We start from the raw sequence: 17,434 nt of genomic DNA on the forward strand, positions 1-17,434 counted from the left end.
AAGGTTAATCAGTTAAGTTTGAATTTCAGATAAATAATGAATAGATATTTGGCATAGGTGTGTTCCATGCAATAATGTCTTATTTGCTAAATATCTGCTATATTTTTAGATGATAAATATGGCACCCTACCAAGGAGCCTAGGTCCCTTTAAGTGGTAAATGGTATTTAGAAGCCACAATTTGGGTGGATCTGCTTGTTGCAATTTGAGTCCACAGCTCTCAGACTCTCTTGATAGGTAGAGCTAGGGAATATGTATACAGACACACAGACATTTACATCTGTATTTATATATCACCACTGATGCCATATAAATATGGATACAGTATAATCCATGAGTTTACACTAATAATATCTAATTCCAATCCAACACTCAGGGTTTATTCCAGTTTTTTCCTTTTCCATATTTATGACTTCATTCTCCTAGGGTGAGAAACCTGACTTGCATTATCTTTAATATACTTACTTATTTGATACATCCTTTGGTTTATAACCAAGTTCACACCACAGCCACTGCCCCTGGGCTCTGACCCATCACCACAGGCTGCTCCACAGCACGGATGCCCTCTTCACCTTGCTTGGGATCTGCCCCTCCCCCTTCTCATGGTATGCTACCTCTCTGCATGGATTTTCTCCTCCCCCTGCCCAGGCTTGGCCACCACATATCATGTGGAAGTCCTCGTCGGCCTGCTCAGAATTTGATGCCACACAGGTCCTTCTCCCCATGTGCTCACCCTCCTCACCTGGCTTTATGCATGAATGTCTTTAAAAATAAGTGATACTTGAGTATGAAATACCATATTCCTAGTATTACTCAAAACACAAGCTGAGGTTTTTCAATATAAAAGAAGCTTTGACAGACACACCTGGAAAAATACTTCCTCACAGATAGTCGCAGTCATTTGCATTGAACTGATACTAACCGTGACATATTGACTAATAGCAAAAATCCAAGAAAAGGCAACATTAGAAATGTAGAGTACTGTTGAAAAACACATTTGTTCTCTATTCCTTCTCAAAGCCTACTAAAATAATAGCAAAGGAATAAAAAGTTTAAAAAAAAAAAGTACAAAGAGAACAGGAGATAAGGTAATAGGAGAAAAAAGATGTCAAGAAATTCTAGAAAATAGTGGGTAGGCAGAAGCAACTCACTTCAAGAAAAGGAAGCTAAAACCTAAGTTTCTGCAGCAGAGTGGCCTGCAATAACCAGCCAATTCCTGATAGGGAACCCTAGAAAATGGCAAATTGAAGTTATTAGTTGCCTCTGAGGGCACAAACAGGAAACAGGCTTTTTCTTACAGATGAATGGCAAGCCAAGGATAACCCAAACATTTGAGGAAAGTCTAATGTGAAAGTAAAGGAAATTAAAGAAAAGAAAGAAAATTAACCTGGAGGAAACTGAGATAATACAGAAGAAGAAAACTATCATAGACTGTGATAAACTTTTTAAAGACAAAGGGCATTACCCAGTAGTGTGTGTCTGTGTCTATGTGTATTGAGATCATTAAAGACTCATCTTTAATAATAGGAACTTAATAGACGACATCTTGATTTGAAAAATCATGACACATCTGTATGAGCATGTTATCTGGATGCAAATACCATGAGGAAAAAGCACCTGAAGAGTAAGGGCACCTGTGTGGCTCAGTGGGTTAAAGCCTCTGACTTTGGCTCAGGTCATGATCCCAGAGTCTTGGGATCGAGCCCCATATCAAGCCCTGCATCGAGCCCCACATCAAGCTCGGGATCGAACCCCGCATCAGGCTGTCTTCTCAGCAGGGAGACTGCTTCTCCCTCTCCCTCTCTCTGCCTAATGCTCTACATACTTGTGATCTCTGTATCTCTCTCCAATAAATAAATAAATCTTTAAAAAAAAAAAAAAGCGCCTGAAGAGTTGAGAGTACTTGTCTCTAAGAAAGCCACATTAGATGAGGGAAAAAGCAGGGGACTTTTTATTTTTGTTTGTTTGATTTCTTTAAAATTTTATTTATTTATTTGAGAGAGAGAGAAAAAGAGCACCAGCAGGAAGAGGGGCAGAAGAAGAGGGAGAAACAGGCTCCCCACTGAGCGGGGACTCCATCCCAGGCCCCTGAGATCATTACCTGAGCCAAAAGCAGACACTTAACTGACTGAGCCACCCAGGCGGCCCCCTTGTTTATTTTGTTATTTATTTATTTGTTTGTTTGTTTGTTTTGTTATTGTTTTTTATGAGTCCATATACTACTTGGATAAAAATAAGAATTTAATTTAAAGATTATATATACAGATGGAAATATCTCGATATAGCACAATTTTGAAAAGAAGCAGGCTATAGTGGAAAGAACCAGAATTCGATACCTAGATTCAAGGACAATTCTGCCCTTTAATTGCTCATGTAAATCTGTGAGAATCTTAAGCCTTGAGACTCAGTTATACATTTATAACTTGGGGATAATAATATTTGCCCTACTGTGTTAGTTTATAAAGCCTGCCATAACCAAATACTACAGACCAAGTGCCTTAAAAACAATTTTATTTTCTCACAGCTCCGGAGGCTGAACATCCATGATCAAGGGGTCAACAGGGTTGGTTTCCCTTGAAGCCTCTCTCCTTGTCTCTCAGACAGCCATCTCCTCGCTGTATCCTCAGATGGCCTTTCCTCTGTGGGAGCTCATCCTTGGGGTCCCTTCTTCTTCTTATGGGGATACTAGTCATGGTGGAATGGCCACATCTTAATTTAATCACCTCTTAAGAGATCTAATCTCCAAATACAGTAACATCTGAGGCACTGGAGATTGGGATTTCTGTATGTGAATTTTGGGGAAATGCGATTCAGCCCATTACACCTACATTCTACATCCATTTGTTTGCTGGTATTTACTGGGGCTCCTACATGTTCCATCATCTGCCGGCCAACGGGGACTGAATGAGAGGAGCAAATGAGATGATGGTCTTTGAAACGAAAAAAGTGTTTTTAAATTAAGGCAGAGCCCCTCTGACATAATTCTTTGCTTACAGGAAATAATTAAATTGGAACTAAATCAAATGAAGAAGATGGAAAATCTCTAAAAAGGAAGAAAACAGGAAGAGTGGACTAATTTATTAAATCACACCTGGTATGTGCCAGGCACCGATTATAAAATTTATATAAATTATCTCATTTAGTCCTTACCTCTACCCTGCTGGAAAGACATTATCAAAATCATTTTCCTGGTGAGAAACCTATCACTCAGAGACTCAATAAGTTCCCTAACTAAGCTTGTATAGCCAACCTGACTTGAGTTTGCATCTATCCGATGCTTCTGCTCTCTACTCTGAGTCACAATAGAAAGGAGTCACGGTTAGGCTTTATTTCTTTAGATTATTTTTGTCAAATATTGAATGCATTCAACATGTGTAACTTATCTGCATAGAGTATAACAAGAAAATGATCACCTGTGTACTTACAACCTGACTTGAGATAGAAAATATTATCAATACCATAGAAATTCTGTTATATATCTCTCCCCCTCCCTATTCTTTTCTCTCTTCCTTTTATAACTGTTATTCTAGTTTCTTTCTAGAGTCTTTTTTAATCTGTTATTTTTAGGTGGTGCGGAGGGACAGGAGGAGGAGAGAGAGAATCTGGAGCAGACTCCCCACTGAATGAGGAGCCCGACTCAGGGGTCAATCCCACAAACCTGAGATCATGACCCAAGCCGTAATCAAGAGTCAGACACTTAACCGATGAGCCCCTCAGGCACCCCTATGCTAGTTTTGAGTTTACTAACCTGTCTCTCTCTCTCTCTCACACACACACACACACACTTATATTTTCATTTTGCATGTTTTTAAAATCCAAACAATTCATGTGTTCTTCTGGAACTCACCTACCCCCCATCAAAGTTAGGTCCCTAAAATTAATTCATGTTGATGCATGTGACCATAATTACATCCCATTGCTCTTGATGGCCTAGTGCTGCCAACTTGGCCTCAAGAATCCTGTTATGTCCATTGACTCTGAGGCATCTCTTATCATCAATCTTGATCTAGAGGTCAAGTAATTTTGAGCTTCGCAGAATGTACTTGTACAATCTTACCACTTTAGTGAAGGGAGTGTCCTCTGGGCCCTCCCAGGGAATGTTGCTAGCTGGCAGGTTCTCTAGTATTACATAATAAATGCATTCTTAATTCTAACCTATGATTTCTTTTTTTTTTTTTTTTTACTCCTTCCTCATCTTTCCTGTAAGAAATCCCAGCATCTTCATCTCATGATTGTTTTCAAGTTTCAAAGAGCAACTTTTGCAATGTACTGGGTATAGTTTTAGGTGTTCTACCAGGACATAAAGTCGTGAATCACTGCATTAGGCACCCTTATTGAGAAACTCTCCCCATCCAGCCTTATAGCCAGTCCTCCCTGATCCAGCACCTTTAAGTTCCATTTCCAGGCCAATTCTCCCAGTTCCTGCTGGTACATATCTGACAGGTGCTGCAGTGCTCTTGGTGAATAATCCCTTTCTTCACGTAGCAGTATTTCTCTGCTTGGCTCATAATAAGACTTCTAATTATTGGTCTAGAGCAGTAGAGACAAGGAAAGATCTTTCAGACAAGTGCCATCTTGCAAGGCATCTGCCCTACGTAAAGCCTTTGCACAATCTCCAGGCAATCAGACACTGGTTTCCTCTAGCAAGAAGAAGGGCTCCAGAGAATTCTGGCCCAGAGTATCCAAAGGAATCTGAAGTCTTTAATCCCATCCATCCAGCCATTCCCATCAGAGGTCACAGGGCTCCTCTTCTTTCCTTTCAAGTCCGTAACATTAGCCTAAGAAACCTTCAGGGCAGTGAGTTCAATCTCCTGCTATACCAAAGATCAAATGTGAGGTTTTGTTTTTCAGCTTAGTCTACTCTGTCCACAGGAGATGAGACTATCTTTAAAAGACACGAGGGAAGATTTCTGGCCTTCTTTCAAACTGTGTTCCAAATTAATGGTTACCTGATCTGAGCCTGTTATTTTCTTCCTTCATGGCTCCTCCGATAGATAGCTAACAACAAATCAACTTCAAAATTCTAATAATTTCTATTGCTCCCCCCCCCATAGATTGCAGCTCAAGAGCTAGTCTATAGGCTGGTGCATTTTCTTACACTTATACACTATCCTGATTCATCACAGGTCAGACTCTTAGCAATCATGATGTGAGGGCATGCCAGAGATTATCAGCAGCAACCGGGTCTTCGTTGCCCTCTGACCAGCAAATGATCCAGTTCTAGAACCCTATTCTGATGGTCCCCTTCCTTGCATCACTTCTTCGAACACACTGACTTGGGTGGGGTTCCTCCAAAAGGATCTGAGTACAGGTGGCATGTTTGAAAGGGAAAATGTGATTTCGAGAAGTACTGGCAGAGGAATGGAGAAGTGAGACAGGGGAGGAAAGAGTACAGAGCAATTTATTGCACAAGGTGCTACTGAGGACAACTGGAAATCAATCCCATAGGGGATCTCTGGGAAACATGGGGAATGCACATCAAAGTTGTCCCACCCAAGGAGGCAGAGAAGCTAGGATGTTTGTCCTTCACCTTCCATTGCCGTTGGCTGAAGTCTGTTCCCTGACCATGGGCCTGCCCCACATTCAGATAAAGAGAAGCCACAGACAGAGAATCCCAAGCACTTCCAGTGAGGTTGGCTTGTACTGGTTTATTCCAGAGTACCTAGAGGATGTGTGGGTAAGGCACCAATGTCTGTCAGCTATACCTTCTCTGACTTGCTTTCTAAAATAACACACACTCCTACAATGGAATATTACTCAGCCATAAAAAAGAATGAAATCTTGCTATTTGCGACAACATGGATGGACCTAGAGGATATGATCTGGAGTGAAGTAAGTCAGACAGAGAAAGACAAATACAATATGATTTCACTTACATGTGGAATCTGAAAAACAAAACAAATGAGCAAACAAAACAACACAGAAACAGATTCATAGATACAGAGAACAATCTGGAGATTGCCAGAGGGGAGGCAGATGGGAGAATGAGCAACACAGGGACAGGGGATTAAAAGGCACAAACTTCAGGTTTTAAACTCATGGGGATAGAACGTACAGCCTAGAGAATATAGTTAATAATATTGTAACAACTTTGTATGGTGACAGATGATAGCTTGATTTATCATGGAAATTACTTCATAATGTAAATAAATGTCAAAGCACTATTTTGATACCTGAAACTAATATATTATTATCAACTACCCTTCAAAATTAATTAATTAATTAATTAAAATAACACACACCACATCATCATCCTTTAGTCTTCTACTGCTTTTTTAAAAAAAAATATTCACAACAATATTTCTACCTGGAATTCTATTATATTTATTTGTTACCTCTCTCTACCATATACACATTCAGTAAAATGTAAGCCAGAGACTTCATCTGATTTATTCGCTGCTATATGCTCCATGCCTAGAACAGTGCCTAAAACATGGCATGCACAGAATATATATTTTTGAGTGAATGAATGAAAAAAAGTAGTATTTGCAATGTGGCTTGAAAACACTCTACCTCTGTGGTTATGGAGTCAGGAAGAAGGAGGTCAGGGTTTCAGAAGAGGGTCTTTTGAGCAGAGCCATGAAAGATGAGCTGTTTTGCAAAATTTTCTCCCATCTTGTGGCTTGTCTTTCTCATTCTTTTGACATTGTCTTTCACAAAGCAGTTTTTCATTTTGATGAAGTCCAGCTTATGAATTATTTCTTTCATCGATTGTGCCTTTGATGCTGTATCTAAAAAAGTCATCACCGTAGCCAAGATTACGTAGGTTTTCTCCACTATTATTATTCTGCAGGACCCCCCCCCCCCATATCAATAATCTATTCTTTTTCATTGCTGACTTCTATTGTGTGGGCATATCATTATGTGTTTATTTACCCGTTGATGGAGACTTGAGCCATCACATTCCTTTTAGGTCATTATCTAAGGGTTAAATGATGTGTATTTGGTTGGTACACATTGAACTTTTAAGAACTGGTTCAGCTGTTCTCCAAAGTGGTTCTATCATTTTGCATTCCCACTAGTAGTACATGAGAATTCCAGTGACTCCACATTCTCCCAAATACTTGATATCATTAGTCTTTTTAATCTTATCCATTCTATCAGCTCTACAGTGGTATCTCATTTTGGTTTTAATTTAAATTTTAATTTTTATGAAATCTAATTTATTGATTTTTTTCATTTATAGTTTATGTGTTTTGCATGAGTTCAAGAGATCTGTGCCAAACCCTAGGCCACTACAATTTTCTCCTCTGTTTTTTCTTTTATAGAAAGTTTATAGTTTTAGCTCTCACATTTAGGTCTCTGATCAAATTCAAGTTAGTTTTTATATATGATCTGAGGTGAAAGTTGAAATTTATTGTTGCTCTCAGTTACGAAGTATGTTTTTTCTAAATCAGGTATGGGTGGTAAACTTGAATATAGAATGGATACCAGTGAAAGATTCAGAAGTAGAAAAAAGACTTGGTGATTAACTATAGCCTAGGTTTTCTTCAGGAGAGTCTTGATTTTCATTTTCTGTCCTTTCCCCTCTCCCCAGTTATGATTATTAAAAGAGGTTCAGATATCCAGGGAAGTTGAGAAGAACTTTTATAAACCCCCTTACACCTACCATGTAGATTCAATAGTTGTTAAAGTATTTCCATATTGCTTTGTTTAATTGTCTTTCTGAACTGCTTGAATGTAAATTGCTAAAAAGCAAGACACATTATACACCTAGTGCTTTAACATACAATGCTAGGATAATCTTCTACATAAAAGATTGTGTAATTAATCACAAAATATTACCATTTTCACACCCAAGAGAATTAATAGTTATTCCCTATTGTCATGTAGTACCCAGTGTGGTCTAGTGTGGTCTCTAGTGTTTTCAAACCAGAATCCAATCAAGTTGCATCTGTTGCATTTGGCTGTTAGGTCAGTCTCTCTAGTCTTTCTAAATCTAGAACTTTCCTCCGTTATTTTAAAACATGTCTTCTAGAATGTACTATGTCCAGGAGATATTGTGTAATTCCGTTTATATGAAATTCTGAAAAATGAAAACCAATCTATGATGACAGAAAACAATTAGTGGTCACCTGGGGATGGGAGCAGAAGGTGAGAAGGAGGGATGAATTGCAAAGGACCTGAGCAAACTCTTAGGGTGATGATATGTGCATTATTGATGTGGTGATGGTTTCACAGTTGACAACATGTGTCAAAACTGATCAAAGTGTATATTTTAAACATGCCATTTATTGTACACCAATTACAACTTAACAAAGCTGTAAAAAGTTGGGGAGGAGCAGAATGTACAAATGAAAATAATAAGACAGAAAGTTTTAAATTGAGACTGTGCTGGGAAATCCAGGCTGTATAAGAATTGTGCTTATTATCAATAACCAAGTCTTCATCTTACTCCTGAATTTCTCTCCTATATCCTATTTTCACTCCTATCGCTTTCCAGTGGATTTAGAAGAGGCATATAGCAAAAATACATCTTGAATTTTAAACTACTTCTGTGTAAGTGCTTGAAAGTAAATTAAGAAAACATCAAAAATGCATTATTAATTTAAAAAAGTAAAGGACACCTGGGTGGCTCAGTCTGTTAAGTCTCTGCTTTGGACTCAGGTCATACTCCCTGTTGGAGCCCCACCTCCCTCTGTCCCCCCCACCCACCCACTTGTGCTCTCACTCTCTCTTCCTCTCTCAAATTAATAAATAAAAATCTTTTTTTAAAAAAGATTTTTATTTATTTATTTGACAGACAGAGATCACAAGTAGGCAGGGAGGCAGGCAGAGAGAGGGGGGAAGCAGGCTCTCTGCTGAGCAGAAAGCCCCAATGCAGGGCTCGATCCCAGGACCCTGGGATCATGACCTGAGCTGAAGGCAGAGGCTTTAACCCACTGACCCACCCAGGCCCCCACCAAATAAATAAATTAAATCTTAAAAACAAAAAACAAAAAACACAAAAGAACAAATCTTCAGTAACCCTCCCATTGCCTCCTGATTCAAACAGGCAGGTCACAGAAGGATCTAAATCTTTTCAGCTTCTGCTCCCATTACTACCTATACATGTTCCATCGCAGATTGATGGGCTTGCCTGCAGCTTCCAGACCTCATGCCTGCCCTGCTGATGTCCTTGCCCGCATTGTTCTTTCTGCTTGAGGTGCCTGCATTTCCCGGTGCTCTCCACCTCCTTCAGTTGTCTGACAGGCAGAAATCCTCCTCATCCTTTAAGGCTTCTTACAGAAACTGTTGATTCTCCCCCTAACCAGACTGCAACTTCCTCTCCCTTGGACCACAGCCCTTTCCCCTGCCCCCGTTGTCCTTTCTAGCCCTGGGATCAGGGTGAGGCCAGAGAGGCACCCACCCGAGATACAAATTTTAAGGGAGCAGCAAAAAAACTCAGTAATCAAGTATTTTTCAAATCAGTACCTCATCACGTTTCACTCTCCATTTGGTTGTCATCTCTTCAGTCTTTTTTCATCTCAAACATTTTCACCAGCTTTTAAAAAATGTATCTTATAGAATGTACCATATCTCGTATGCTTTATAATCTTTGCATTATATATTCATGTGATATTATAAACATTTTAATAATATTTATATAATAGTTTATATAAAATTTTTTTAAGTTTTAAATTAGTGCCAATATAGATGATGATATTTGCTGATACGGAAATTTTAAATGAAGGCAGCATCAGGATGACTGGTTTCTCCTCAGCCTCAGGTTCCAAAATGGCTCTGAGAGGCACTGGCTCATTCCCACAGTCCTGAATGGAAGGACTGATTCATCCTATATCCCCCACAGCTCCCATCCTAAGGCCTGGCATCACGCATACCCATTCACCTGACCACAGTTTTCTGCATCTTCCATATAAAATTTCCCTTGTAAAGGAAGGAAAGAAAACAGCATCTGTGATTAGATGTGTAAGGATAGAAAACTAATGTAGAAAAAGGGGATGAAAACAGGTTTGTAAGCTAAGAGAATACAGATTATCTCCAAGGCAAAGAACTTCAGCTGCCCCTACATGTAAAGACAGCCCGCAAAGGAAAAAACAAGCTATTACCTTGAACATTTCTCATTTTCAAATGCTCTTTTTTTATATACCAATAACAATCATTCTGAATAAATGAAATTGTCATGTCCCCTTCTTATCCTCAGTATAGACTATTTTGTCATACGCAGACGCATATTCTTCATATAAAATTAATAAATAAAACCTCTTTCCAGAGTTTATCTTTCAGTTGTAGATTTCTTTCTTGCAGTAGGGTTGAAAAGAATTGTCTGTTGGTGGGTGTCCCCATTCTCTGTGACTTAATAACCATTTTGACAGTGCTCTTTTGTGGGCCTAAGACTTCAAAATAAAATCTGCGAAAGTATTTGCTGACAAGTAAGGGATCTCAGTATTCCCATTGTGTTTGTGTATTAATCACAGATTTAATTATTCATTTCTTCAGGCATTATGATATCATCATATGTAGTCTCTTTTCTAATCTGGTTGAAACCAGTTTCATTCTCATGACTGTAAATACACCACATAGTACAGAAAACCTCAAGGCTTAAAGAGAAAGAAAACAAAAAAAAACCCTACTGTAACTTGCTGCTCTGTTGAACATTTTCATGTTCTTAGCAGTATCATTTCTAATTATATATGTAATACTGCTTTGCTTGGTAATGTATCTTATTTCTAACATTGGTCTTATCAGAATACAAATACCTGTTTTAGGGTAAATTATACCCTACATTCATGGAAAACTTAAAACTACTATTAACTATAATGGACATGCATCATTCTAGTTCTGTCTTAAGAGTGAATAACAATAAACAATCAAGCTAAAAAAAATCCCCTTAAGATGTGAAGTATTTTTAATTGAAGTAGGCCTGATTTGACGTTGGGACTAGATTGCTCATTTTATTCATCTAATGACATCTAGCACATACAAGATTCATCTTGCCAATTTGGGGGGAAGAAACCAATGAAGGAGTTGGAGGATATCTTGTATTTTCATTTGCAACTGTATTACCAGTGATCCATAAATCATCTTTTGAAATTTCAGCTACAACTTTAGATTTTATTACTGACTATAGGCAGAAATAACTTTCTATATGTTAGTCATTAGGTAGGAAGGAAGATTTAGATATACTCCAGGCTGAGAAAACAGGCAGAACCATCTTTTGGGGCAGTTGCTTTCCTCTTGCTTCATCAAATTTCATAGTCAAAATTGAATTGGGATCTACACTGTGAGCCAGAAGAGCTCATTCCTGTTACATTAAGAAGGGGGAACTGGTAAGTCTAGAACATGGTAAATCACTTGTAGGTATCATTGGTCTCCTCAAGGTGTTGACATAAGCAAATGATTTCCTCAGGGAAAAACATGAAGACCTTCAATACAACAAGTAGAGTCCTTGTTGCCTTGGAAAATCTGTTGTTGGGGACTGAATATCTGACAGTTCTCAAACTGAGATCAAGGGCAACAATCCTGCTTGTCTTGTCTACTGCAGGACACTCAACACCTGTCACTGTGCCTAGCATGCAGCAGGTGTTTAATACATATTGCTGATGAATTGTTAAAAGTCTATAGATCAAAAATACACAAGGGACACTTAAATGCATATTTCTAAGTGAAAGAGGCCAGATTGAAAATTGTATATATTGCATCATTCCAACTATACAACATTTGGAAAGGGAAAACCACAGAGACAGTAAAAGATCAATTGTTGCCAGAGGTTCTGGGAAGGAGGGAGAAATGAACAGATGGAACACAGAGAATTTTTAGGGCAGTGAAATTAGTCTGCATGGTACTCTAATAGTGGATATATGCCATTATATATTTTCCCAAGCCCATGGAATGTAAAATACGAAGATCCAGTCCTAATGTTGTAATGTAATGGACCTTAGTTAATAATAATGTATCCATATTGGCTCATCAATTGCATCAAATGCATCCCACCAATGCAAGATGTTAATAATAGAGGAAACTGGAGAAAGTGAGGGAGTATATGGGAACTTTTTGTACTTTCTCCTCATTTTCTGTAAATCTAAAACTTCTGTAGAAAATAAAATCCATTAATTTAAAAAAATCTTTGAAGCTTTATTGTGCCCTTTGCTTACAACCCAGGACAATATAAAAGAAGCAACCAGAAACTAGATGAATGAATGAATGAATGTGGTATTGGGTAATGAATGAATTTGATATTCATTAGAATCTATTTTGAGTAAATAAATAGCTATTGAGTACCAACCAAAACCCCACTAGGCAGTGTATGGTATAGAAAAAAAAAATACTTCTTATTCTGAGAACTACAAAGAGAACTACAAGAATCTTGTGGTCAAGAGACCACAAGATTCTTGTAGTCTCTTGACCACAAGATTCTTCAGGAGAGAAATGTTTGCCTGCCAAAAGAGAAAAACTAAAAGCTTTAGGGAGTGTGACAATTAAGTAGGAATTTAAATAAAGTTGACCAGAACAAAAACGAAGAATCAAAGACTAGGGAAATGTGCGAAGACAGGAAAAGCATCCCTATAAAAGCGAAGGTGAAGCAATCCATGTTGCCTATAAATGTATGCAAAAATTATGATCTCCTGAAGCAGAAAGCTTGTGTATGGTTTTGTATAGTGTATTGGAGATACATTGTAGTCAAAGACACACACAGACATGCATGCGCGCATGCTATATTCTTCAAGAATCTCCAAGTTCTAGACAGTTGAACGCAGCTATGGGAGGTGGGGGAGAAGGAAGTATCTTATATCTGATGCTTCCACAAAGCAATGCAAAACACAGGCTTATACAATTAGGACATGTTTTTCATCACCAAAAAGACAGAGAGATACAACCCCTTCTGACTTCCATACCCAATCTTCTGGCTGATCTTTTGTGATGTCCTTCATCCTTCAGATCTGGTGATTTTAAGCTGGTTTTACCTGTACACCAGTTACAATGCATCAAGTGGTAAAGAAGGGTGATAAAAGGAAAATATTAGGTTTTACCCTAAATCCTACACCACAGAGGAGAGCTTCAACTTGACCATAGCGTTTGAGAACTACAGCCTACTCAAGATATATATAAACACACACACACACACACACACACACACACACTCCCCCAAGATTCCAGACACTGGACAAGCATCTTAAAGTGTTGGACCATCAGGGCGCCTGGGTGGCTCAGCTGGTTGGGTGGCCAACTCTTGGTTTCCACTCCCATCATGCTCTCAGGGTCATGGCATACAGCCCAACATGGGGGATTCCCAGCCTGAAACTATAGGATTGCTTTTTTGTTTGGTTTGGTTTTTTTTGTTTTGTTTTGTTTCAGGTGCTAAAAGATCTGTAGAAGTACTAAAACTAAGAAGAGACAACAAAAAAACTATAGGAATTTTAGTCCCAAATCCACTGATGGCATTTAAGTCCTACTTCCAATTCTGAGATCAGTCACAATAGAATTATTTTCTAAAGTACAAACTTTAAATAAAAACTCCACAAAAATTGGAAATGTATTCCTCATGCAAATGAATTTTGCTCCCAAAAAGAAAGAGCAAACTGGACAGAGGAGAACAAGATATCAGAATCCTGATGTATTTGATGAAAGAAAACCCTGATCCTAGCATTTAGATATTTTCCAGTGTTTTCTCTTAAATTTTATGCAGTTCTTGTGAACAGCTCAATAGGATCTTTTTTGCTTTGTATTTACTTTGGATGTTATCTTAACCTTCATCTGGAAGAATGACTGAATGAAAATAACATGGATATTCTAAAGAGAAATGAAGTGGAGAGCTAGTCCTACTAGACACCAAAACATAAAGCAATAAGAATTAAAATTTCCTGGTGCTGGTGTAAGGATTGTATTGACAAATCTCTCAATGGAAAAAATACCCTGTAAATGGGTTCTTGCATGCATAAAATACATATTAAATGTATTTTGATATTTGCATCACAAATCAACTGGGAAGGAAATATCAGTTCATAAATTGTAATGGTTTGAATAGCTGGCAACTGAGAGAAAAATCAGCTCATATCTTCATCTCACATTATAAATAAAAAATTAAAACTTGGAATATGTAAGGGAATGAAAAAGAAAAATCAAGATTTAGATGAGCTAAAATAAAATAGAACTAAATATTTTTCAAGCCTCTGGGAAAATGTGAATTTCTAAGCCTGAAAACAGTAGATGAAATAAAAATTTGACAACATAAAAGCAAATATAATTTTGAAAGTTAAAATAAAAAAGGCAAACTGCAAACTTGAAAACGCAATCACAAATGAGTAATAACTTTAAAGAGTTAGGATAAAGAGATATAAAAATTACCAGATTCTAATAGATAAATCAGCAAAGGACATGTGCAGAACATTAATAAAAGAGCTACAACACCTAACCTTAAATACAAAATTTCCCCAGAAGTTGTGATTTTACAAAGCGATGAACAAAACAAATATATGTCCTTTTTCACCTATTAAACTGGTAAAATGAAAAAGGGATGGTACTTATTAATGTAAAGAGAACAGAAAAGTGTATATATGTTTTATGAATGCATACTGACATTTCACATGGACAAAAACTTTTAGGAAGTAATAAATTTGATTTACTTAAAATAAGATCTCATGCCCTTTTATCCTGGCTCCCTATACAAAAGATATAGAAAAAGCCATATGCACTAGGACAGCCACAGAATATTAATCATGATTATTAAAGTTTGGAAACAACCTAATTGTGAAAACATCAGGAGTTGTTTCAGTAAAGTAGAGAACTTGGCAATGGTAGTTTGAGCAAAAATATTAAATGAATAAAACATACCTATAGTGGAATATTACTCTGCAAGAAAAAGATTATGTAAATCAAATGACCATGCAGTCCACTTATTGGTTGTTTCTTTCTTCTTCTTTTTTTCCTTCCCTACTGTGCCCAGCATGGTTATGAATCTCCTGGTAGCAATATTCCTTTCCTTTGGAGAATCCTTCCAAATCTTGTGTGATCCTGGTGGAAAGGTATGTCATAGCAGCCCAACCTCATCTCTGCCAAGGGGTAAGTATCTGATGCAGGTTGGACCAGTGACAATGTAGCATTCCCCTGTATATGATAACTGATCAAAGAAAAGATACGTTTTTCTTGCCTGGCCAATTTGAGTCTTCTCCCAGATTGTTCCAAATTGAAGATAGACAGAAACTGTCTTCCATTTGGAGAACCTCGGGCTACTGGCAGCTGTACCCCCTGTTGATTGGGTTCAAGAGTTGCAGAGGAGAGGGTGGGAAGCAGTGAGAGAGAAAAGTAAGATGTAAGGACAACCTCTGGACCCCCAAGTATAGCCCCACCTAAACTTCCAGTAGTTCCCACCATGCATGAGCATTCCTGACAAATATTTTGGAATAGTTAAGCTGATTTGAGTCGGGATTTGGTCCTTAAGCATTTGTGTCCGCACTTATACAGAAATAATTTCTGTATAACATCTTTGGTGACTGGAGTACTCTTAAGAATGTAGATCAGACATGTCGCTGCTCTGTGTAAAATCTTACAATAGCTTCACACGCCTCTTAGACCAGGAAGTAATCTCTTTACCATGTTTTCTGAGGTCCCACAGGATCTCTTTCCCTTTCTTATACATACGCGCGCGCGCACACACACACACACACCCTCCTTTTCTTCCCCCAACTCATCTTCATCTATGTTCCTCTTGCTCCTTTACTCTATGAACATTGACCACTTTTCTGTTCCTCAAAATTCATTCCAGTCCTGTTTCCTTGTCCTCGTTACCTCATGTGTGAGAAGGATCTGGCTCAGACAGTCACTGGGCTGATTCTTTCTTATTGATCAGGTTCTATCTCAAATGACATTTTCATGAAACCTTTCCTGACTACTCATTCTACAGCTGTCTCCTTTATTTAGGATTTAGGATGAACCCTTACATGCATACTGAGATTGCAACTAGGGAACAATAAGCACATGAGAAAATATATCAGATTTGTAACATGAGGGTCATGGGGATTGATTATGTCTGATTTCTTTCACTTTTTTTTTTTCCCTCAATTTTCTGTAGTATATATGTTGTTTGAGTAATTAAGAAACAGATAGAAAGAAGCCATATCCTCTCCACAACCCACCAGCTTCCTAGAATTTTTATGAATAATTTCAATTACCCTAGTCTTAATTTTCAGAAACTATAATGACAGGTTTTGCTAACAGCTAGCCTCAGAAAATCTCTCAGTTAAAAAGAGAAAGAAATTAAAAGGAGCATTGGGCATGACAGTGCTCCTAATCATAAAAGATACATTTGCATCGTAAAAGCCGCCAAAGCATAAAATAGAACCGTGATGGGTTTTCTATACATACACATAAGTTCACATCAAGACACATCAAAGATCAGATATAATAGTAAGAGTTGTTAGAATCATTTGCCCCATGCCATAGCCAAGTACATAATGAAAAGGGCCCCTTATTTATTAGCTGTATCATGGGAGTAGTTAATTGAGAATCCATAGGCAAAGGCCTAGGAACTCTACAATTTTTATTTTTAAAGTGGTATTGGGTACCTGGATGGCTCAGCCTTTAAGCGTCTGCCTTCTTCTCAGGTCATGCTCCCAGAGTCTTGGGATTGAGCCCCGAATCGGGCTCTCTACTCAGTGGGAAGCCTGCTTCTCCCTCTCATACTCCCCCTGCTGTGTTCTCTCACTGTCTCTCTCTTTGTCAAAAAATAAATTAAAAAAAAAAAATAAAGTGGTATTTACAGTTTTTAAGACTTTAACCCTCCATGAAAGTATTCCCAAAGTCTAAGGTAATCACATCTCTTTCTCAGTCTCCACAATAATCTTCTCCTTAAAATCACATTTTTTTTTTAAGATTTTATTTGTCAGACAGCAAGAGAGAGGAAGAGCACAAGCAGAGGGAGTCACAGGCAGAGGGAGAAGCAGACTCCCTGCTGAGCAGGGAACCCAATGTAGGACTCAGTCCCAGGACCCTGAGATCATGAACTGAGCTGAAGGTAGAGACCTGACTGAGCCACCGAGGTGTCCCTGAAATCACATTTCTTTTTGTTCCCAGTGCTCTTCTGGCTCTTTGGTACACATGGATCTTGGGGATTCTGCCTTTCTAGAGATCCCACAATCATTCTCGCTGGTTTATTTGAGAGTCTCATCTGTTGATTTCAACTATCCAGTCTCAAAGTGATGGATAACTTCATTCCCTGTTCCTACAAATAGTTACAGAGTGCCTCTATATAGTAGCTCCTGGGTGGAAACGAGGCATTCTTCTCTTCTTAAAATTTACACTGTACTGGGAAGAACAAGTGAGCAAAAACAAACAAACAAACAAAAAAATACAAAATTGATTAGTCTTTAGGGAGGAAATAAATAGCATTTTACTCCTAAGATGGTCAGGAAAGGCCCCCTGGAAGGGTAAGGTGAGCTCTGAAGCATGAAGAGGAATCTACCTGGGGCAGAAAAAAGCAAGTTTATTTAAAGGTGAAG

Source organism: Mustela erminea, chromosome 2 (genome assembly GCF_009829155.1).
Source record: "Mustela erminea isolate mMusErm1 chromosome 2, mMusErm1.Pri, whole genome shotgun sequence".
Classification (NCBI taxonomy): domain Eukaryota; kingdom Metazoa; phylum Chordata; class Mammalia; order Carnivora; family Mustelidae; genus Mustela; species Mustela erminea.